General features: G+C 51.5%; 1 long non-coding RNA gene across 2 annotated transcripts in view; it reads left to right on the top strand.

Moving 5' to 3' along the window:
- Nucleotides 1–8,357: 8,357 nt before the first annotated feature.
- Nucleotides 8,358–23,465, top strand: part of LOC142831027 (uncharacterized) — a 40,790-nt gene continuing 25,682 nt past the window's right edge. The window contains exons 1-3 of one of the 2 annotated variants that reach the window (XR_012906616.1): nt 8,358–8,464; nt 10,780–10,852; nt 13,744–13,892. This is a non-coding gene — a long non-coding RNA (uncharacterized LOC142831027). The remainder of the gene's footprint in view (nt 8,465–10,779; nt 10,853–13,743; nt 13,893–23,465) is intronic. The other variant, XR_012906617.1, reaches the window with a different exon arrangement.

The following is a 23,465-nucleotide window of genomic DNA, read 5'->3' as shown; positions in this document are numbered from 1 at the left end:
CTATTAGAGTTCTTTGAAGGGGTTAACAAACAGGCGGACAAAGGGGATCCAGTAGATATAGTATACCTAGATTTTCAGAAAGCCTTTGACAAGGTCCCTCACCAAAGGCTCTTGTGTAAATTACATGGCCATGGGATAAGAGGGAAGGTCCTTTCTTGGATTGACAACTGGTTAAAAGGCAGGAAACAAAGGGTAGGAATAATGGTAAATTTTCAGAATGGAGAGGGATAACTAGTGGTGTCTCCCAAGGGTCAGTCCTGGGACCAATCCTTTTCAACTTATTCATAAATGATCTGGAGAAAGGGGTAAGCAGTGAGGTGGTAAAGTTTGCAGATGATACCAAACTGTTTAGGATAGTCAAGACAGAAGCAGACTGTGAGGGACTCCAAGAAGATCTCACCAAACTGAGTGACTGGGCAACAAAATGGCAAATGAAATTTAATGTGGGTAAGTGTAAAGTAATGCACATTGGGAAAAATAACCCCAACTATACGTACAGTATGATGAGGGCTAATTTGGCTACGACAAATCGGGAAAGAGATCTTGGAGTTATCGTGGACAGTTCTCTGAAAACTTCCACACAGTGTGCAGCTGCGGTCAAAAAGGCAAATAGGATGCTAGGAATTATTATGAAAGGGATAGAAAATAAGACCCAGAATATCTTACTGCCCTTGTATAAAACTATGCTATGCCCACATCTTGAATACTGTGTACAGATGTGGTCTCCTCACCTCAAAAAAGATATTTTGCCTTATTCTGAACCCTTTCCAAGGCCAACTAAAATGATTAGGAGTTTGGAACGGGTCCCATATGAGGAGAGGTTAAAGCAACTGAGACTTTTCAGTTTAGAAAAGAGGAGACTGAGGGGGGATATGACAGAGATCTATAAAATCATGAGTGGTATGGAGAGGGTGGATAAAGAAAAGTTATTTATTAGTTCCCTAAATAGAAGAACTAGAGGACACCAAATGAAATTAATGGGTAGCAGGTTTAAAATTAATAAAAGAAAGTTCTTCTTCACACAGCGTGTAGTCAACCTGTGGAACTCCTTGCCAGAGGAGGCTGTGAAGGCTAGGACTAAAATAGAGTTTAAAGAGAAGCTAGATAATTTCATGGAGGTTAGGTCCATAAAAGGCTATAAGCCAGGGGATAAAATGGTATCCTTGGCTTCTGTTTGTCAGAGGCTGGAGAGGGATGGCAGGAGACAAATTGCTTGACCATTGTCTTTGGTCCACCCTCTCTGGGGCACCTGGCATTGGCCTCTGTCGGCAGACAGGCTACTGGGCTAGATGGACCTTTGGCCTGACCCAGTACGGCCCTTCTTATGTTCTTCCGAAAAAATGGGATTTTGCGCAAAAAAGACGCATCTAGACTACTTGTTTTTGCGCAAAAGCCTCTTCTGAAAAAAGGATATGCAAATGAAATGTGAGAAAATGCTAATAAGCACTTCATTTGCATTTCCTCTTTTGGAAGAGGAAAGCATTCTAGATAAGCCCTCTGTAAGTGGTCTCTGTGCAGCTAGATGGGACAGTGCACCACACCAAACAAGGAGTGCAGGTTACACCTGCATGTGACTATTTCATTAATCCCACTCACATCCCCTCCCACAATGCCCACTCCCTGGCCAACCTGCTCCTGCCTTGTTGGTTGCATTTTTAGCCATGCCTATATGGGTGCATCTACATGGTAAGGCTTAACTCGAAGTAAGCTACGTAAATTGAATTATGTCAATTGTGTAGCTTATTTAGAAATTGGGAGCGTCTACACAGCACTTGTTTCAAAATGAAGTGCTTTTCCTCTGACTTCCCTTACTCCTTGTACAATGAGGGTTACAGGAGTTGGAGTAAGAAGTCCGCCAGCTTGACAGTATTTCGACATTATTTTGAAATAACGTTGCTGTGTGGACATGGACTAAGTTATTTCGGAATACTGCCAGTTATTTCATAGAATCATAGAATAATAGGACTGGAAGGGACCTCGAGAGGTCATTGAGTCCAGCCCCCCGCCCTCAAGGCAGGACCAAGCTCCATCTACACCATCCCTGACAGATGTCTATCCAACCAATGTATTTCAAAACAATGTTGCTGTGTAGATGTACCCTACGAGAGCCAGGGGTCCTGCAGGACCTGTGGAATCCCAGTCTCATTGCAGGGGTCCCGGAGGCAGAGAAGTATTCGTACAGTGCACAGCACTGTGAGATGGATCCCCAAAGGCTGATGAAAACAGTGGGTAAAGCATAAGCCTGTTCCTGATGGAAATGGTTAATACTTCCCTTTTAGAAGGCCTAGTGCCTATCAGTCTGACACAAGCCACAGTTGGACTATTCCTAACATCCTTGCCATTTTCCAACCTCTTGTTTTTGAGAAACTTGGTGGAGAAGGTAGAGGGATGGTGTGTCTCAGCACTAGATCCTTCAGTGTTGCCTGGCCCTAACTAGTCTGCAATGAAATAGTTATGGCACCTAGGTAGCATTAATATCTTCGATGAATCTTCCCAGAGATGGACATAGGCCAGGTGGCCCCTATGCCTGCATTTGTTCTTTAGATGCTTTTGATACAGATGACTCTGGTGAGGTTGACTCAACGAAGAACATGTCAGGACAACTTTGTAGCACCTCCGCTATGGAAAAGTGGAGCATAGTGCAGGACGTTTGCTCTGCGGCTCAGTGTATGTGTGAATGCACTGGGGGAGCATGCATGATGCACTGATATCCACGTAGTCAGCATACTGATGATGTTCAGCTCCATAGTTTTGCTGCATCTCCTAGATCTTGCAGTGTCTCATTTTTTTTTTTGAGGTTTACAGGATCTTTTGAAAAAGCCTGCTGTTTTTAAAAGAACTGCGTCTAGACCGTGGTTTTACTTTCGAAATGGCGCTTGTTTGAAAGAGCGCCATGAAGCGATTATGCAAATGAAGTGCAGGATATTTAAATCCCCACTTCATTTGCACTTTCCAAGTGTCTCATTTACATCTCTTTGTCAACAGAGGAACGTAGCCCAAGGGTCAGAAGTCTCTTACCTTCTGCTGTCTCATAGCTGACAACTTTCCCTCTTAGATGCAGACCTCACTATGGTCATCTGTGCATTTGCCATCACCAGAGTTGATTATTCTAAAGCACCCGGGACTTCTTTTGAAGATGACACGGAAGGTCCTGGTAGTGCAGACTGTTGCTGCCTGCCTTTTAAGCAGGGCACAATGACATAAACACAACACCACGTGCCATGCTTTGTAATGGCCTCCTCTTCGCTGTGGGCTGAAGCAAACTGGGGAGGATTAATTATAACCCCCAAATCACATGGGACCCATTTATTTCCAAGATTGCCTTCACTCTGACCCCATCATGGGGATTATGAATGGTGGAAGGTATCTTCTGTCTGTCCCAAAGGCTGAACCTCAGAGATAGTTGCCAGGACATTTTGATGGAGGATTTCAGAACTGGCCCATTTTGCTGTTTGCTCGGGTGGACTGTGAGTATAGGCCGACTCGGCCGTCGCCTAGGGCGCCGCCTTCAAGCCGATGATAACGTCATTCCATTGACGGCCGTGCAGGCGGGGGCGCCGATCGCGTGTTCCTCCTGGGGTGCCAGTTGCCGCAGCCCGCCTCGGGCCACCCCTGTGTTCACTACTGGGCCTTGGTTCAAGACACATCAGTTTGACTTGGCTTGGTAACTGGCAGGGAATTGCTGTTTCATTTGCTAGCTTGCATTTATAACAGAGAACAAAGCATCTGTGTTGGGCTCTATGCACCTTTGACATAATTTAAAATACAACATAAACTCAGTGCCCTCCCCAAAGCCAGCATAAAAGGAAATAAGTGAAGATACCTATTAAACCCAAGAGTGTCTGGACAGCAATCTCTCATGCCCTCAGACACTTTAGTGTATTTCTCCTTCCTCTAAAGCCATGATAACTAGACAAGTACTGCAAAGAGCCCTAAAGATCAAGAGATTTGGGCTATTTTGGATCAAGGTGGGGTAAGCTGATTTAAAAGCTGATGACTCCTCATGCAGAATGCTCTGCAGACAGCTCCCCTATTTTTATACCAAGGAAATAACTTCAGTTCTTAAACCCAGCAGAAGTTATCTATGGCAGTTCCAATCCACAAGGTGGGTTTGTGGGTCAAAACCAACAGCTGGAAACCAATCAATACCCATTGCAAAGTGGGCGGGATGGTGACCTGACAACTGGGAGGGCTGATGAGAAGAGATGAGAGGGGTGGGAAGGGGTTTCATTTAGTAGTCACTGATAGTGTTTTTATTTTGTGTTGGTTTACATCTATTTATGTAGTGACAGGCAGTCTAATCAGGTAACTATTTCACCTTTACTCCCAAAGATCATTCAAAATTATCCTGGTCAGTTTACATAACAATTTGTTTATATGAGGCAGTTTACAGAATAGGTCCCAAATACCTCCCAAAATTAAATAGAATTTCAGCAAGAAGAGAGGTAGAGGAAAAGGTGAATTCAGCGGAGATGAAGTGAGCTAGAGAGCTTGAGGCAGTCAGATGGGAGTCTGCTCCTATTGGCAGGAACTTCCATTTGAGAGACCCATTCAATCTCCACTAATGAAAACGCAGGAAGGGACAGAGGACAATGCTAGGCAAGAGGAGAGAGGCAAATGGAGGAACAGTGAGATGACAGATTTTGGAGCAAATCCATGGAGAATTTACATGGAGAAAAATTTTGAAGTAGACTCTGAAATGAGTGGGAATCAGCTAGAGAATACTGGGGTTGCATTGGTTGATACCTGTGAGGTGGACAGCAGCATTATGCATGTCCTGGAGTCCTGATGGATGAGAGTTGAGGCGGCCACCTCTTTGAGGGAAATCTCCTTATTTTTCTCCATGGGCCCTCAGTGCGCTAACACTTTGGGGCTGGTAAGTATGAATATTCCTTTTGCTTTATTTATGTGCCAGATAAATAATTGGTGAGACATACTTGTGCAGCACAGCAGTGACATCCAGTGAGGATTTCTGCTCTTCATAAAGGGTTGTTCTCTGAGGCAGCACGGACTCTGTAGGAACCCCCGTGTGACTCATTCTACACAGATTCTTATTTAAAGGAAATAGCCCTAATTTGAATGGTGTAGCCCCTCTCTATCCAGCCCTTTCTGTGGGGAGAGGGCAGCTGTGACTGACTGAGCAGATGCCACAGGTTTCCCGCCGTGCACCTGCCTGCTGGAGAATGCATTACTGAGTTCATTAATGTTTCATACTAATGTATTCTAATGTACTTCAATTTTTGATTTAATGAAAATTCTTACCTTCAGGCTTGGTCCATCAGGAAGAAAGTGTTGCTCTGTCCTAATTGAGCAGTGTACTCACTAGCAGGATGCTTGAATTAGAGCAAAATGTGATCAGGAACAATCTGGCTCTTTCCCAGGGAGAAGCTGAAATGTACCTTCTGTGGGTGTCTTGCTTCCTTCTCCTGTGGCAGAAGGGAGGATATGGATTCTGGCACTTGATGGACTCTGCCCCTATGCTGAATATCCAATAACTGGTAGAGAAATACTTTTACTGTCCCCACCCACCTGACCCTGTGGGTGAATGATAATAAAAGGAAGCCTACCAACTGTGTCCTCTCACCAGCTACTGTTTGGTAGGCGGCTGTATTTGTCAGACCTCTGTTTTCAGGAGAATGCTGTTTCAATAGCTTTTCCTATCCAAATTTTAGCTTTACTCCTTTTCTAGATCTGGTTGAGAACATAAGAATGGCAGTACTGGGTAAGACCAAAGGTCCATCTAGCCCAGTATCCTCTCTGCCCACAGGGACCAGCACCAGGTGCCCCAGAAAGGGTGGACCAAAGACAATGGTCAAGCAATTTGTCTCCTGCCATCCCTCTCCAAACAGAGGCCAGGGACACCAATTTTATCCCCTGGCTAATAGCCTTTTATGGACCTAACCTCCATGAAATTATCTAGCTTCTCTTTAAACTCTGTTATAGTCCTAGCCTTCACAGCCTCCTCTGGCAAGGAGTTCCACAGGTTGACAACACGCTGTGTGAAGAAGAACTTTCTTTTATTAGTTTTAAACCTGCTACCCATTAATTTCATTTGGTGTCCTCTAGTTCTTCTATTATGGGAACTATTAAGTAACTTTTCTTTATCAGCCCTCTCCAGATCACTCGTGATTTTATACACCTCTATCATATCCCCCCTCAGTCTCCTCTTTTCTAAACTGAAAAGTCCCAGTCGCTTTAACCTCTCCTCATATGGGAGGGTGGGGCGGGGGGAGGCAGTGGGCCCAGAGGGGCCGGGGCGGGGGGGGGGGGCAGTGGGCCCAGCGAGGGGCAGGGGAGCAGAGGAGGGCAGGGCGGGGGGGAGCAGAGGAGGGCGGGGCGGGGAGCAGAGGAGGGCGGGGTGGGGAGGGCAGTGGGCCCAGAGAGGGGCAGGGGAGCAGAGGAGGGCGGGGCGGGGGAGCAGAGGAGGGCGGGGCGGGGGGGGCAGTGGGCCCAGCGAGGGGCGGGGGAGCAGAGGAGGGCGGGGCGGGGGGGGCAGTGGGCCCAGAGGGGGGCGGGGGAGCAGAGGAGGGCGGGGCGGGGAGGGCAGTGGGCCCAGAGGGGGCGGGGGAGCAGAGGAGGGCGGGGCGGGGGGGGGCAGTGGGCCCAGAGGGGACGGGGGAGCAGAGGAGGGCGGGGCGGGGGGGGGCAGTGGGCCCAGAGGGGACGGGGGAGCAGAGGAGGGCGGGGCGGGGGGGGCAGTGGGCCCAGAGGGGGTGGGGCGGGGGGAGCAGTGGGCCGAGAGGGGGGCGGGGGAGCAGAGGAGGGCGGGGCGGGGGGGGCAGTGGGCCCAGAGAGGGGCGGGGGAGCAGAGGAGGGCGGGGCGGGGGGGGGGCAGTGGGCCCAGAGGGGACGGGGGAGCACAGGAGGGTGGGGCGGGGGGGGCAGTGGGCCCAGAGGGGGCGGGGCGGGGGGGGCAGTGGGCCGAGAGGGGGGCGGGGGAGCAGAGGAGGGCGGGGCGGGGGGGGGCAGTGGGCCCAGAGAGGGGCGGGGGAGCAGAGGAGGGCGGGGCGGGGGGGGGCAGTGGGCCCAGAGGGGGGCGGGGGAGCAGAGGAGGGCGGGGCGGGGGGGGGGCAGTGGGCCCAGAGGGGGGCGGGGGAGCAGAGGAGGGCGGGGCGGGGCAGTGGGCCCAGAGGGGGCGGGGGAGCAGAGGAGGGCGGGGCGGGGGGGGCAGTGGGCCCAGAGGGGGCGGGGGAGCAAAGGAGGGCGGGGCGGGGAGGGCAGTGGGCCCAGAGGGGGGCGGGGGAGCAGAGGAGGGCGGGGCGGAGGGGGCAGTGGGCCCAGAGGGGGCGGGGGAGCAGAGGGGGGCGGGGCGGGGGGGGCAGTGGGCCCAGAGGGGGGCGGGGCGGGGGGGGCAGTGGGCCCAGAGGGGGGCGGGGGAGCAGAGGGGGGCGGGGCGGGGGGGGCAGTGGGCCCAGAGGGGGCGGGGGAGCAGAGGGGGGCGGGGCGGGGGGGGCAGTGGGCCCAGAGGGGGGCGGGGGAGCAGAGGGGGGCGGGGCGGGGGGGGCAGTGGGCCCAGAGGGGGGCGGGGGAGCAGAGGGGGGCGGGGCGGGGGGGGGCAGTGGGCCCAGAGGGGGGCGGGGGAGCAGAGGGGGGCGGGGCGGGGGGGCAGTGGGCCCAGAGGGGGGCGGGGGAGCAGAGGGGGCGGGGCGGGGGGGGCAGTGGGCCCAGAGGGGGGCGGGGCGGGGGGGGCAGTGGGCCCAGAGGGGGGCGGGGGAGCAGAGGGGGGCGGGGCGGGGGGGGGCAGTGGGCCCAGAGGGGGGCGGGGGAGCAGAGGGGGGCGGGGCGGGGGGGGCAGTGGGCCCAGAGGGGGCGGGGGAGCAGAGGGGGGCGGGGCGGGGGGGGCAGTGGGCCCAGAGGGGGGCGGGGGAGCAGAGGGGGGCGGGGCGGGGGGGGCAGTGGGCCCAGAGGGGGCGGGGGAGCAGAGGGGGGCGGGGCGGGGGGGGGCAGTGGGCCCAGAGGGGGGCGGGGCGGGGGGGCTCTGCCGGGGGCTGCTGTTCCCCGCCCGCCCTCTCCCACTGGCTGCGCTTGTTTGCGAGGCGCGGCTGTCCCGGCCCGTTGCTATGGTAACAGGACGCTTGGCGTCCACCCCGCCGCGTTCATCAGTCTCCCCGAATAGCCCCGCCTTTATCCCACTGCTGCCCAATAAAGAGGGCCCATGAGCAAGCTTCGCAGCGCTATTGGGGGGAGCATCTGCTGCTCAAACTAAGCACCGCCCAGCTGCCCGCGGGTTCGAACGGGTCAGACTCCGCGCGCCGCCCACTTGACCTTTGATTGGACGGACGTCACGACAAGGGGCGGGAGGAGACGTGCTGGGCCGGAATGCGAATGGCAGAGAGAGGTGTCAGTCAAGCGCTGGGCGGGCCTTAGGGCTGGCGGCCTCGTTCGAACCGCGGAGCCGGGAGCAGCGAGCAGCATGGCGGGGCGGGGCTGTGCCGGAGTGCGGCGCGCGCGGGGGTCGCCCCAGGTGACGGGGGGGAGTCAGGCCGGTAACGCCCTGTGGGGGGGCAGGGTGCCCTGCTGTGGGGGCGGGGCCTATGGCACGGGGGCAGGGGGCCCTGCTGTGGGGGCGGGGCCTATGGCACGGGGGCAGGGTGCCCTGCTGTGGGGGCGGGGCCTATGGCACGGGGGCAGGGTGCCCTGCTGTGGGGGCGGGGCCTATAGCACGGGGGCAGGGTGCCCTGCTGTGGGGGCGGGGCCTATGGCACGGGGGCAGGGGGCCCTGCTGTGGGGGCGGGGCCTATGGCACGGGGGCAGGGGGCCCTGCTGTGGGGGCGGGGCCTATGGCACGGGGGCAGGGGGCCCTGCTGTGGGGGCGGGGCCTATGGCACGGGGGCAGGGGGCCCTGCTGTGGGGGCGGGGCCTATGGCACGGGGGCAGGGGGCCCTGCTGTGGGGGCGGGGCCTATGGCACGGGGGCAGGGGGCCCTGCTGTGGGGGCGGGGCCTATGGCACGGGGGCAGGGGGCCCTGCTGTGGGGCGGAGCCTATGGCACGGGGGCAGGGTGCCCTGCTGTGGGGGCGGGGCCTATGGCACGGGGGCAGGGTGCCCTGCTGTGGGGGCGGGGCCTATGGCACGGGGGCAGGGTGCCCTGCTGTGGGGGCGGGGCCTATGGCACGGGGGCAGGGTGCCCTGCTGTGGGGGCGGGGCCTATGGCACGGGGGCAGGGTGCCCTGCTGTGGGGGCGGGGCCTATGGCACGGGGGCAGGGTGCCCTGCTGTGGGGGCGGGGCCTATGGCACGGGGGCAGGGTGCCCTGCTGTGGGGGCGGGGCCTATGGCACGGGGGCAGGGTGCCCTGCTGTGGGGGCGGGGCCTATGGCACGGGGGCAGGGTGCCCTGCTGTGGGGGCGGGGCCTATGGCACGGGGGCAGGGTGCCCTGCTGTGGGGGCGGGGCCTATGGCACGGGGGCAGGGTGCCCTGCTGTGGGGGCGGGGCCTATGGCACGGGGGCAGGGTGCCCTGCTGTGGGGGCGGGGCCTATGGCACGGGGGCAGGGTGCCCTGCTGTGGGGGCGGGGCCTATGGCACGGGGGCAGGGTGCCCTGCTGTGGGGGCGGGGCCTATGGCACGGGGGCAGGGTGCCCTGCTGTGGGGGCGGGGCCTATGGCACGGGGGCAGGGTGCCCTGCTGTGGGGGCGGGGCCTATGGCACGGGGGCAGGGTGCCCTGCTGTGGGGGCGGGGCCTATGGCACGGGGGCAGGGTGCCCTGCTGTGGGGGCGGGGCCTATGGCACGGGGGCAGGGTGCCCTGCTGTGGGGGCGGGGCCTATGGCACGGGGGCAGGGTGCCCTGCTGTGGGGGCGGGGCCTATGGCACGGGGGCAGGGTGCCCTGCTGTGGGGGCGGGGCCTATGGCACGGGGGCAGGGTGCCCTGCTGTGGGGGCGGGGCCTATGGCACGGGGGCAGGGTGCCCTGCTGTGGGGCGGAGCCTATGGCACGGGGGCAGGGTGCCCTGCTGTGGGGGCGGGGCCTATGGCACGGGGGCAGGGTGCCCTGCTGTGGGGGCGGGGCCTATGGCACGGGGGCAGGGTGCCCTGCTGTGGGGGCGGGGCCTATGGCACGGGGGCAGGGTGCCCTGCTGTGGGGGCGGGGCCTATGGCACGGGGGCAGGGGGCCCTGCTGTGGGGGCGGGGCCTATGGCACGGGGGCAGGGGGCCCTGCTGTGGGGGCGGGGCCTATGGCACGGGGGCAGGGGGCCCTGCTGTGGGGGCGGGGCCTATGGCACGGGGGCAGGGGGCCCTGCTGTGGGGGCGGGGCCTATGGCACGGGGGCAGGGGGCCCTGCTGTGGGGGCGGGGCCTATGGCACGGGGGCAGGGGGCCCTGCTGTGGGGGCGGGGCCTATGGCACGGGGGCAGGGGGCCCTGCTGTGGGGGCGGGGCCTATGGCACGGGGGCAGGGGGCCCTGCTGTGGGGGCGGGGCCTATGGCACGGGGGCAGGGGGCCCTGCTGTGGGGGCGGGGCCTATGGCACGGGGGCAGGGGGCCCTGCTGTGGGGGCGGGGCCTATGGCACGGGGGCAGGGGGCCCTGCTGTGGGGGCGGGGCCTATGGCACGGGGGCAGGGGGCCCTGCTGTGGGGGCGGGGCCTATGGCACGGGGGCAGGGTGCCCTGCTGTGGGGCGGAGCCTATGGCACGGGGGCAGGGTGCCCTGTAGGGGGAATTGGGCTATAAGAACTCCATTACTGTGAAGTGGGTCCCTTTAGCTTGCTGTAGCAGGCCCTACATGGGGCACATATGTCCACCGCAGATGGACTGAGGCTATGATGCTTGCTCCACCGATTTAGCCAGTCTAGTGAATACCGACTGCCATACATGCTCCTGTTGAAACTTGTTCTCCACTCCAACAAGAAGCTTATAGTAAGTTGATGGCAGAAACTTTCCCATCAAACCCGCATGGTGTAGCCACCACAGTAAGTTGACCTACAATAAGTTGACTCCAGCTACATTATTGTATTGTAGCCCTGCCCCTACAGGGATTCAAGAGCCACATTAGTATTCCACATTACTCAAAAAAACTAACTTTGTCACTTTTTCCATTTTTGTCCTTGTCCATCCCTCCATGAACTCAAGTCAATGCCACACTATTTCATTTTGTTGTCATGACATTATTTTCATTTCTGGCCAAAGAGTGTTGTCATTGATTGACCCAGAGTGTTTTCTTTCTGTCCAGTGGTCGATTGTAATCTCTTAGAATCTAGTCACTAATGCACATTGTCCACCTATTGTCTTGTCTACTGACTATGTGACCCACCCTTTTCCATTTTGCATCTTACATCATCTGCCCTACATCAGTCACCTCTGTATGCCTTCTGATCTTTTCATTCAGTATGTGATTACAGAACAATATCTTACACATTTACCTTTCCATTGCTCTCTGGGCAGCAGCAAATTGTTCTTCCTCTGCTTTAGTCATTGACTAGCTTTCTACTCATATAATATTGCTGGCAAAATAGTGAAGTTAAACTTTTTTTTTTCCTTTTCTTTATGCGCAATTCATCATCTGTTAGAGATGTCTTTGTTTTGTTGAAACTTGACCAACCTACTTTTCTTCTATTGCATTTCCCGTTGTGTGAGTTGTCTCTGTTCAGATGCTGACAAAGGCAAATATATTTGTCAACCGCCTCGATTATTTTCCCATTTGTAGTGCTGATTCCTGCTGTGCGGTGTTTATTCTGTATTCACCACCTTGTGCCTTGTCAACGTGTTCACTTCCAACCCGATATCCTGTGAAAGTGTTTACAGTTGCTTCAATTTGTTCTCCAGTTCTACTGTGTCATTTGCCAATATTACGCACTTGTCAGCGAATGGAAGATGCCTCAACTATACTCTGTCAATGCTAATTCTGTCTTCCCAGTTCTGTTTTTTGAACAGCGACTCCAATAAATAGCTTTTGTGAAATTGTGTTGCCTTCTCTGACTCCGCTACATAAAAAAATAGTGCATGAAATTTTGAATAATGTTATCTCTGTCAAGCCATTGGGGTTGATTCCAATTGTGTTGAGTACAGTGTTAATCTCCACAGGGTCAAATGCTTTTTTATCGTCAATAAATGCAAGACACAATGGCACTTTGTATTCCTTACGTTTTTCAGTGAGCTGCCGAACTGAGTGGATATAATCAATTGTTGAATACCCTGAGTGAAAACCAACTTGTTCTCTATGTTTGTGAATTTCAGTATACTGTACTTCTTAATCTGATTGACTATGGTGCAGATGGAGACCTTAATACATTTGTGAGAGGAGTGTGATTGGATGGTAATTGCTCAATTATTCTGGATTACCCTTCTTCATCAGTAGTATCACTTTTTATTTCTTCCATGCCTCTGGAACATGCTTGTTATTGATGTAGATGATGAACCATGGCGCTAGTGCTTTAAAGAGTGTACAAGAGTGTTTTGAGATAGTCTGACCAAATATCACCCACCTTCCTCTCTTTATTACCAACTGCATCTTCAGTTTCTTCCTGCATAATGTCAGGAACATCTTCTGTAGCCTGACAACATACGCTGGACATTACAATGTGAGGTATACAGATCATTGTAGAATTTTATGCATATTTTGTTCAACTTGCTCCCTTCTGATGTCCTTTCACTGTTTTCATCTTTCAACGTTGCCAGGATAACTTGTTTCAGCCTAACATCTCTTTCTGTCTTTTTTTCAGACTCTTGGTTTTTTTTTTTTTTTTTTGACTGCCTCTCTCAGCGTCTTCTTTCTGAAGTCTTCGTAATCTTCTTTATTCCTTATGCAAATTTCTTTGCGCAGTGTTCTGTATTCTTCACCCATTTTCCTCTTCTAATTTCATGTGTACTCTCCTCACCATCAGATTTGTAGCTTCCTCACTGATCTTCTGCTTGTATCCCATTGCTTTCAATGCCTTTGCCTTCATTGATGTCCTTGTTGACTTTATATTCAAGATCCATTTCACTCACTTCCTGTGCAAATGCCTCTTTATTGAGGCGTCAATTTTGCTTCAGTTTCTGGTCTCTCTTGATGTGGTCTTTGTAAGTATTGTCAATGCATAGTTTTGAGTGCAACATATAATGGTCTGAGCCTGTGCAAATGATTTGTTCGCCTATTGTCACATCATTGAAGATTCTTTGGTATCCATCAATAATTCATAATTCGTCTGACTCAGTGTGATTCCATCTGGGCTTTTCCATGTCCACTGCCAATGTTGTTCTTTTTGAAATATTGTATTCATTATTTGGTGATGGTTTGCTTCTATGAATGCAGCTAAACGTGCTATGCAATCATTTCTTGCCCCTTTACGAATTTTTCACAGCCATGAGAATTATTTCATTTTCTGTGTGTGTGTGTGTGTGTGTGTGTGTGTGTGTGTGTGTGTGTGTGTGTGTGTGTGTGTGTAAAATTCTCACAGCAAAATAACTGACCAAGTGTTCTGTAACTGATTAATAACATAGCAAAAGCATCATGATTGGTTAATAATTAAATTGCACAATGTTTTAATATCATGTGCTGCAAAGAGCTATGAGAGACACATTAAAGAGCTACCTGTGGCGTGTGAGACTCAGTCTGAATATCACTGTGTTAGTGCATGCTACTACTCACACCCACATAGCCCAGACTGCGGGCTATGCATACAAGCAATGTATGATGGATGTGTTCTATATCACTTGAAGTATTTATTTGAGGTGGGTATGCTGTAAGGGTCCACCCAAAAGCTATGCTCTGTATCATACATGATGTTGGATTAGTAATCTAACCTTGACTGCTGCTTTGCGCTTTCCAGCAGGAGTTGGTGATGAAAGTGAAGCAGATGCCCATGGTCCCTGTTGCTCTCTCGAGATAAAGCAGCTCTTGGGAGAGTTCCATATGTTGTATCAGGAGCAGCTTCACCAACTGGAAATCATGGATGATGCACCAGAGGAAGTCCTCAGAGTGAGTCTTTCTCAATGGCACTCCTGCTTGTCCCATCGAGCAGCCTTCAGGGCACATCAGGCTCATCTTATCTATTTCTCCCAATTATACAAGGGGAGGAGCAAATGGAGGAATCAGAAAGGAGGGGGGCTGGTAGAAACTCCAGCTGTCTTGTTGCTGAGCTCCACTTACAAAGTATTTTACTGTATTGGCTTTGTCTCGTGTGTTGCGATTGCCAAAGATTTTTAATGGGATGGATATGAGGGACCAACGGTTCATAGTTTCTCTAGAACTTAAGACCAGATCTTAATGACTCTTAGGAGGTAATGACTCTAGGAGTATGTTAGTGTTGTCCTCATGCCTAGTATATTAATTTAAGTATTGTGGCTTACAGGGACAATGAGGAGGTGGGTGAAAGATACACTAATGTGATTATTCTTTAATCTCTATGCATTTTCTCCTCAGTTGCATCACCTGTTATTCATCACACTCTGCTAGCCCCATACATTGTGCTGACATTCTGTCTTCTGATGTCCTTCCTGGCTGATGAAAACCAGGGGGGAAGTACTGCATCCATTGTTGGCTGGAGTTTCCCTATTTGAGGGGATAAAGGGGCTGTGATCCTTGTGCTTTTTAAGTGATTGTGAGGCCCATTCTTAAGAATTGGCAGCCTTAAGAGTTGGTTAATTCTCAAGTGGTGTTCCATCTTTGTTGGAGAAAATTGGGTAGGTATCTCTGGCAATTTCTTGGTTCCTCAGCCTACCTTGACCTTGGTCAATCTGATTACTGCTATGGCTGTGGTTGTGTTCTTGGATGGTCTCTTTCTCCCAGTGTTCAGTGGATTTTCCTGACACATTTGTGGAGCTGCTCTTGAGTGACTCCATCCTATCTTTCTGAAAGCATCCAAATGGCAATGGTAACAATTGTTCTTCTGCTTCAAGCTCTCTTTCCCTTATACAAGGGGCTGAATTTGGATTCTAGTCCAGAACTCAGTTTATTTAAAAAAGGGACGTTAGCTGTCACCCCTTAATTTATGCAATAATTCAATGGGATTACTTCTAATCAGCCAAGCCCAGGCTGGTCTCTTACAGAGGCATATTTGACAGTTACCATTTATTCTATGCGATTAATTTAGTGGGGTAACTGCCAGTATACTTTTAAAATAATAGATTGTTTTACCACTGCTTGAGCCTGCAAACTTTTCTCTACATATGGTGCTTGCTAGTGGGTATAATCCCACTGAAGTCATTGGGACTGCGTTCACTAAGCACTCTGCAGAGTGGAACATTTTGTGCTAAGTGTATAAACACCATAACAATAGCTGAGTGTACTTTGTGAGTTTATTTTATTGGTTGTAGTTTAGATTTATAACACTGTGCAGTGTCCTTACAAATATTCTATAGTACAGTTTGCAAAAGCAGGAAATTCTCAGTAATACAAGACTTCTTTGCAATGCTCTACTACTAAATCTTCGTGAGAGGTAGAAAGCCTTCATCAGTTCTTAGTATAAGGAAAAAGACACGCTTCTGAATTTTAGAACTGGAGTTTTATTCTTTACTTGAACTACTTCATTGTGCAAACGCTTAGAGTTTTAGACATAACAAAATCCAATACAAAAAGCTCCATTAACAGTACATTAAAGCTTCATGGTTAAGTGCGCAAAAAAAGTCAGAGAGGCCCAAATTAAGTTTTTATATTTGCTCTTAAGTCTGATTGTTGGCACATAAGAATAGTTACAATGCAATTTTAAAATATACAATTGCATAATATTGCAAGAAATATTTTTAAATAATAGAATTAGCTAGAATTTCCATGTCTAGATAATGGATGCCTAATTAGGCCCCCGGCCTCTGATCTCCATTCCATTTGGGGATCTGTTTCACAAAAAAGTGCTGAGAAACAAGGTGGTTTCTCTTCTCAGTGGGAACAACTGAGATTTCTAAATGGTATAGAGGGAGGGTTTCTGTTTCTGTTTCTGTTTCTATTAATTTCTTATTCCCAGAAAAATAGAATGCCTTATTCACGTATTGAATCTTCAAAAGTATATTCAAGTACTGAGAGTGCATTTTCTCCATGTAGTCATATAGATAGCATTAAACTGAGATATCTGGGATTTCCTGGGCATTTCATAGTCTCAGCACTACACAATTAGTGCCATTAGAGGATGCTCATGTGGTCACAGGAGGCAATGTTTCCTAGAAGTTTCAAAAGTGCTGGTACCCACGTGCTTTCTGTCACTAGTGGGAGAAGAAAGCCCTCTCACTGCCTGGAGAAATCAATTGGGGGGTTTTTACTTCAATGTTCTAAATTAGTTTGTTAGAAACAAAACTTCCCAAGTGTTTTGAAAGTACCTTGAACATAGTGAAAAAAGCGCCAAGGAGTCCTGTAACACCTGATAGATGTATTGGAGCACAAACTTTCGTGGGCAAAGACCCACTTCGATAGATGCATGCGTCTCTCAAAGTGCATCTTTGCCCACAAAAGCTTATGCTCCAATACATCTGTTAGTCTATAAGGTGCTTCAGGACTCCTTGTCGCTTTTGCAGATCCAGACTAACACGGCTCCCCCTCTGATACTTGAACATAGTGAGTGTCACAGTTCCAGTTAGGTGCCCCCTTCCCGCCATCCACTCAGTTTCTGTGTGGGGAATCCAAGTCTCTGGATCCCTGGGTGTGTTAAGTGTCTGCAGCCTGAATGGAGCTTAGCCCCTGGCCTGATCTTGGGTCCAGCTTTCTAGGGGTATGTCTACACTACAGCACTAATTCGAACTAACTTAGCTTAGTTCAAAATAACTAATTCGAACTAATTCGAATTAGCGCATCTAGACTTAAAAACTAGTTCGAATTAGCGTTTTGCTAATTCAAACTAGCATGTCCACACTGAGTGGACCCTGAACCGAGGTTAAGGACGGCCGGAAGCAGTGCCGGCAGGGCGTCAGATTAGGACTTAGAGCGTGGAGCTGCTGTCTCAGGCTAGCCGAGGGCTGTGCTTAAAGGGACCCGACCCCCACCCCGGACAGACAGTTCTCAGGGGTGCCCCACTTGCAAAGCAGTCTTGGCTTGGAGTGCCCTGAGTGCCCACACTCGGCACATCACAGCACTCGGCCATCAGACCGGCTGCACTTGCCACAGGCTGCCATCCGGAGGGGGGGGGGTCAATCAAGGGGCTTCAGGAGAGCTTCCACCCCAAGGAGCCCGCAGAGCCAGCCCAGTCCTCCCCATCAGGAGCTCGTGCCCCATTCCTCCCTCACCTCATTCCACTTACCCTTCCCTATCCCCCCTTCCTGATGTACAAAATAAAGGACACGTGTGTTCAAAAATAGAAACTTTCTTTATTGAGCAAAACTCGGGGAGACTGGGAGAGGGGAAGAGAGAGGCTGGGAGAGGGGAGGGCAACTAAAATGATCAGGGGTTTGGAACAGGTCCCATATGAAGAGAGGCTAAAGAGACTGGGACTTTTCAGCTTAGAAAAGAGGAGACTGAGGGGGGATATGATAGAGGTCTAGAAAAGCATGAGTGGTGTGGAGAGGGTGCATAAAGAAAAGTTCTTCATTAGTTCCCATAAAGAAGGACTAAAGGACACCAAATGAAATGAATGGGTAGCAGGCTTCAAACTAACAACAGAAAGTTCTTCTTCACAAAGCAAAGAGTCAACCTGTGGAACTCCTTGCTGCAGGAGGCTGTGAAGGCTAGAACTAGAACAGAGTTTAAAGAGAAGTGAGATCAAGTCATGGAGGTTGGGTCCATGGAGTGGTATTAGCCAGGCGGTAGGAATGGTGTCCCTGGGCTCTGTTTGTGGAAGGCTGGAGAGGGATGGCACGAGACAAATGGCTTGGTCATTGTCTTCGGTCCATCCCCTCCAGGGTCCCTAGGGTTGGCCGCTGTCGACAGACAGGCTACTGGGCTAGATGGACCTTTGGTCTGACCCAGTACGGCCGTTCTAAGCTCAGGGTCGGGGGTCTCAGTGGACCACCTTGATTTTCATGCAAACCTGCTCCTGGGTGGCCAGGCTGGCAGCTATCCTGCCCTAGATGGCCACTTTCCTGTGCCTAGTGCGGAGGTTGTGGATGAGGTCCATGATGTCTGCACTAGACCAGGCTGGCGCCCGCCTCTTGCAGCCCTGGGCAGGCTCCCGGGAGCCGCCAGCCTGGTCCTGGGAAGAGGCGGAGGGCTGGGTGGCAGCGGGTGGCTGGCTCGAGCCGTGCCAGGAGCAGGGTCTGCTGGCTGGGTTCTGGCAGGCTTGCACCTGGCACGGGCACCGTTGCCAGCTCATGCCCCTTTAAGGGGTCCAGGGCCAGGAGGGGGGCAGAAGAGTTTCCCTGGTGGTGCCCAGAGTGGCCACCAGGGAAAGCTGGGGAGGGCTAGCCTCCCACTAGTTCGAATTAAGTGGCTGTACAGCCCTTAATTCGAACTACTTAATTCGAACTAGGTGTTAGTCCTCGTGGAATGAGGTTTACCTAGTTCGAATTAAGCGCTCCGCTAGTTCGAATTAAGTTCGAATGTGTAGCGCCTATCAAAGTTAGTTCGAACTAATGGCTGTTAGTTCGAATTAACTTTGTAGTGTAGACATACCCTAGGTTCCCTTTTGAAGTTAATGCTCCCTTCTGAGAGCTGGAATGCACTGTGCAGTCTCTCTGGGTGAAGCATTGGCCTTTCAGATTCCCCTGCGCTTAAACACATTGGCTGCGTCTAGACTGCATCCCTTTTCCGTAAAAGGGATGCAAATTAGACATATCGCAATTGCAAATGAAGTGGGGATTTAAATCCCCCCCGCTTCATTTGCATAAACATGGCTGCCGCTTTTTTCCGGCAAAGGGATCTTTCAGAAAAAGCTTTATTTTCCGAAAGATCCCCGTCTAGACTGGCGCTTTTTTCCGGCAAAGCTCCGAGCCGGAAAAAGCGGCAGCCATGTTTATGCAAATGAAGCGGGGGGGGGGATTTAAATCCCTGCCTCATTTGCAATTGCGATGTGTCTAATTTGCATCCCTTTTACGGAAAAGGGTTGCAGTCTAGACACAGCCATTGTTTCCTAGAATTCCTCCCCAATGGCCTGATACTTCTGGCTCCAGCTTACGTCTCTCAGGAGGCGCACAGTAGTTGTGAAGCAGTTTACATACTCAGAAACACTTTGCCCAGAGTTAAACATTTGGGGCTACATCTACACTGGCATGATCTTGTGCAAAAACTCTTCCAGAAGAGAGTGTCTACACTGGCATGTGCGTTTGCGCAAGAGCATCCGTGCCAGTGTAGACGCTCTCTTGTGCAAGAAAGCTCCGATGGCCATTTTAACCATATGGCTTGCTTGCGCACGAACTTCATGTTGCCTGTCTACGCAGGCCTCTTGCACAAGAACAGTTGCGCAAGAGGGCTTATTCCTGAGCGGGAGCATCAGAGTTCTTGCGCAAGAAGCACTGATTTCATACGTTAGAATGTCAGTGTACTTGTGCAAGAACTCATGGCCAGTGTAGACAGGCAGCAAGCTTTTGCACAAAAGCGGCTGCTTTTGCGCAAGATTGCACCAATGTAGACACAGCCTTGAGGTTTTCCTTAAGCACAGGAGAGGGTACAGATCTTATACAGCAATAACCCTAAGGCATTTACCTGCCTCAGCTTCCTTGCCTCTCCTGGGCTTCATGTAGGCTGGACCAGAATCCTTTGGATTCTCCAGCGTGCTTCTGCTTTAGTGCACCACTATTTGTAGGCTGGATGTGGAGCTTTCTTGCTTGACACTTGGCTAGGTCTTACTCTTTTTCCTTGCCCCACTCTGGCCCTGTGTGCCTAGCTATTTAACCCCCTATCCACCTTGAGTTTCCTTGGCTTTGTCTTTTGGGTGCTTTTGCTACTGCTCTCTTCCCCACCCTCCCCTAATTTGGGTGGAGATGGGTAGGCTGAGATGGGTTTTCCAAGGTTGCAGTTATTTGTAGTGTAACTTTTGTGTAGCCATAATTTGTTAAGTATTCCCAAATCACCACGGTGGGTGCTACTCCAAATACATAGTACAGGTTGCACCTCAAACTGGAACTCTCTGCTCCAGCAACATCCGTGGTCTGGAAGGACCATGGATGTTCCAGGATCAGAGAGTCCTGGCACACTGCAAGGGACAGGGGGCTGGGAGCCCAGTGCTATGCAGGAGAGGGGTGACGTGCGGCTCAGCTGGGCTGCGGGGTAGGGGGGAGCAGCTGGGAGCTGGCACGTGGCTCAGCTGGGCTGCAGGGTGTGTGTGGGGGGGCGGGGCAGGAGTCCGTCACTGTGTGTGGAGCGGGGGACACACAGCTCAGCTGGGCGGTAGCGGGAGCGCAGGTGGGAGCTGGTGCTCACAGGAAGCTGGTTCCACATGACCACTGGCTCCTGGGGAACAGCCTTGCCCCCATCGCCGGCTGCCACCTCTGTATCAGAGGCAGTAGAGTGAGTGGGGGGGAGGGCGAAAGGAGCCGGTGCATGAGGGGAGCTGACTTTTACGCTGGTTCCGTGCACATACAGGCTCTCACAGAGCTGCCTGCATCCCTACCTGTGCACTGCTGTCTCTGATACAGAGGCAGCAGCCGGAGGGGGTGTGGCAGGCGGCTCCACGGGAGCTGTCTCCTCACCACATGTAAATGTGTAATTGCTGAAATTTTCAGCTGCTACACGTTTATCTGAATAAATACATTGTAACAGCTTAGTGTTAGAGCTGGTACGCAGGCGTTACCACTAAGGTCGCCTTAGGATTTCTAGTCACGACTTTACAAAACCTTTACAAGAAGTGGGCCTCTTTTCCACTTCTGTTAAGGGGGAGAGGGGACCCACCTTTCAAGTCTGAGGAAAGAACAAACGGGGGGAAATGTTTGTCATATTATTAACAATTCTGTGCATTTTTAAACTCACTTCTGCTAAAATAGCAGAAAGTTGAGAGGCGAGACAAGAGTAGTCTTTCAGTAAAAATTGCTTTTGATTTGGCCTGTTTTTGAGGATGTGAATGGTATATTCAGCCTTGTTGGTTTACTGATAGTGCTTTTGAATTAACGTGTACAGTCGTCTTAGTTGTTTACAAGCATATCATTAAACAAACATCTCCCAACATGCAAAAGGAAATTAAGCTGTGTATGCATGTGCAGCTAAATTAGTGACCCAGAAAAAATTGGTGAAACTGCACGTAGACCTTTGATTCCTTGATTGTGCAATTGTAGGATTAAGTAAGTCAGAAGACAATAGGCAGGAAAGTGTTCAGTGAATAGCATGGACTTGGGGACTCTTAAGACATTTTAACTAAAGCAAAGACAACATATTTGTTTCTGTGGTCATTCAGTGTTCATTTTCACTCACATTTATTTCACACATTTATTTAATACTTATGGATCAAAATTACTGTCCATTTTTACCTCATGTTTTTCCTTAATCTAAAATTAAAAAGCTTCAAAGGGGTAGCCAAGTTAGTCTGCAACAGGAAAAACTTAAAAAAATTCTGAAGAAGTGGGGTGCGCTCACGAAAGCTCATGATACAATCTACATGTTTTGTTAGTCTTCAAGGTGCTACTAGACTATTTGTTGTTTTTTACATTTTTCCTAAAATTTAAGTTACTAGATTACAACATTACAGTCTGAGACTGAGCTCTTCTTGTACCTGGAAGTAGGTGGATTCCACAACACTCAAACAACATATTTCAGGAAAACACTTATTTTGCAGGGTGGTTTAAAAAGGGATGTTCTCTGAAGTCACTCCTAAATTTGGAATAAGTCCCAGAGGAAGAGAGCAAAACTAGTGCACAGAGTGCAAGTGAAGTAAGCAAAGGTGCATAAATTGGAAAATCCTCTGGTAGACTGAATTTATAAAGTGAACATCACCAGTGTGCATGTATAATCTACTCCTGGGGGAATTCTGCTGCTCTGCGTGGGCACAGAGTTCATATCCTGCACATAGAAGCAAAGGGAAGCCACGAGAGTGGTCACGTACCCCTCCCTACAGTGTGGGCATGTTGGAGAGATAAGTCACTGGGCCCAGAGTACCACCAGAAACTTTCCCTAGCTCTGCACCTCTCCCTCACTTCCTGTTCCAATTGCACCGTCTTAGCCGTGGGACAAGGGGTCACTGTTCAGGGAGCTGCTCTGCACAACCCCTGTGTATACAGACCCCCCCCCCCCCCCCGCTGAGCCCCTCCATGCTGCATCCAAAGCCCTTCCACCCAGACGCTCATCCCTGCACTCAGTCCAAGAGTTTCTTGCACTTAACTCCCACCCTGAGGAGCCCCAAACCCAATGTACCTGGACCACCCTTGTTCCAACCAGCTGCACTTGGACTTCCACTGTGTCCCCCACAGGACACAGATCCCCTGATAAGCATCCACACACCCCTGCTGAATCCTACCCCCTCCTTAGTCCCAGTCCTACTGAGCCCCAGTTAGGGATGTGAAGGACTAGTCGACTAACCAATAAGCAAATGCTTATCTAATAGTTGACAGGATATCGACTGGTCGCTTCCCCCCCTTGCTGCCTCCATCAGATAGAGGCAGCAAGGGGGGAGAGAAGAGTGAGGTACTTCAAAGCGGCAGCGCTGCAGGGAACCCGGATTCCATGCTGCTGCTTTGAAACACCAAGACGGTGTTTCTAAGGGGCAGCACTGCGGAGCCTGGGGTCAGCAGGGGAAGCCCCAGCTGACCCTGGGCTCCATGTGGCACTAAGCCTGGGATCAGCTGTGTGGCGCTGCCCCTTTGAAATTCTGCAGTGTCGCGGAGGTTGGGGTCAGCTGGAGTCTGTGCCCTTCCACACTTGGATCCTGCTTTCTGCTCACGCCTGGTGTGGAATTGCCAGCCCTGGCGAGTTGCTTCCTGATACTCCCGAGGGAATTCTGCACCCAAAAACATTGAAAATTTCTGTGCACAGTATTTTAAAATTCTGCAAACATTATCCATCAGTCAATACGTGTGGAGGCTCCAGCATGACAGCGGGAAGCACGTGCCACTGCATGGAGGTGGAAGATCAGCTCTCCCCTGGGTCACAGACCTTTGGGCAGGCCTGACCTTTGGGCTATGTCAGGGTTGAGTGCAGCCTCATGGATGAATCCTTGTCCTGGGGTGGTCTCCCATCTCCATGCAGCAAGTTGCTTGTGCTCTTCACTGCCATGCTGGAGCCTCCACGTTTATTTATTGACAACATTTGCAGAATTTAAAGTATGCACAGAATTGTTCATTGTTTGGCACAGACTTTCCATAGGAGTAATAGTGAAGATTCTGGTTGTGACCAGTGCAATCAGGCATTTATTAAAAGTCTTAGTTTTATCTCCCCCTTTTCTGATATGTGGGTATGTTACTAGGCAGGAGTTTGGGGGTAGTCACACCTTTATCCCTTATCACACAGACATCAGGTATCTGTTTCTGTACTTGAATTAAAATAAATAAGAGGGTCTTTGGCACTGGAGTTGGTTCACTGCGTAGTTTTTAGTTAGATACGATCAGGTTATTTTCTTTGTTTTGTAGTTTGGTTAAATTCCTCTGTGCTAAGTACATGTGCCTACCACACCCTGTTACCCTGTAACTAAAGCTGAATCCGAGGAAGCAATTCTCTGTGCTTTAATCTGCTTTTTCTCGGTTACTCTATATATAACACCTAGCAACCAATTAT

Source organism: Pelodiscus sinensis, chromosome 12 (genome assembly GCF_049634645.1).
Source record: "Pelodiscus sinensis isolate JC-2024 chromosome 12, ASM4963464v1, whole genome shotgun sequence".
Classification (NCBI taxonomy): domain Eukaryota; kingdom Metazoa; phylum Chordata; order Testudines; family Trionychidae; genus Pelodiscus; species Pelodiscus sinensis.
The sequence above is the reverse complement of the archived record's forward strand: the minus strand, read 5'-3'. Positions and strand labels throughout refer to the sequence as shown.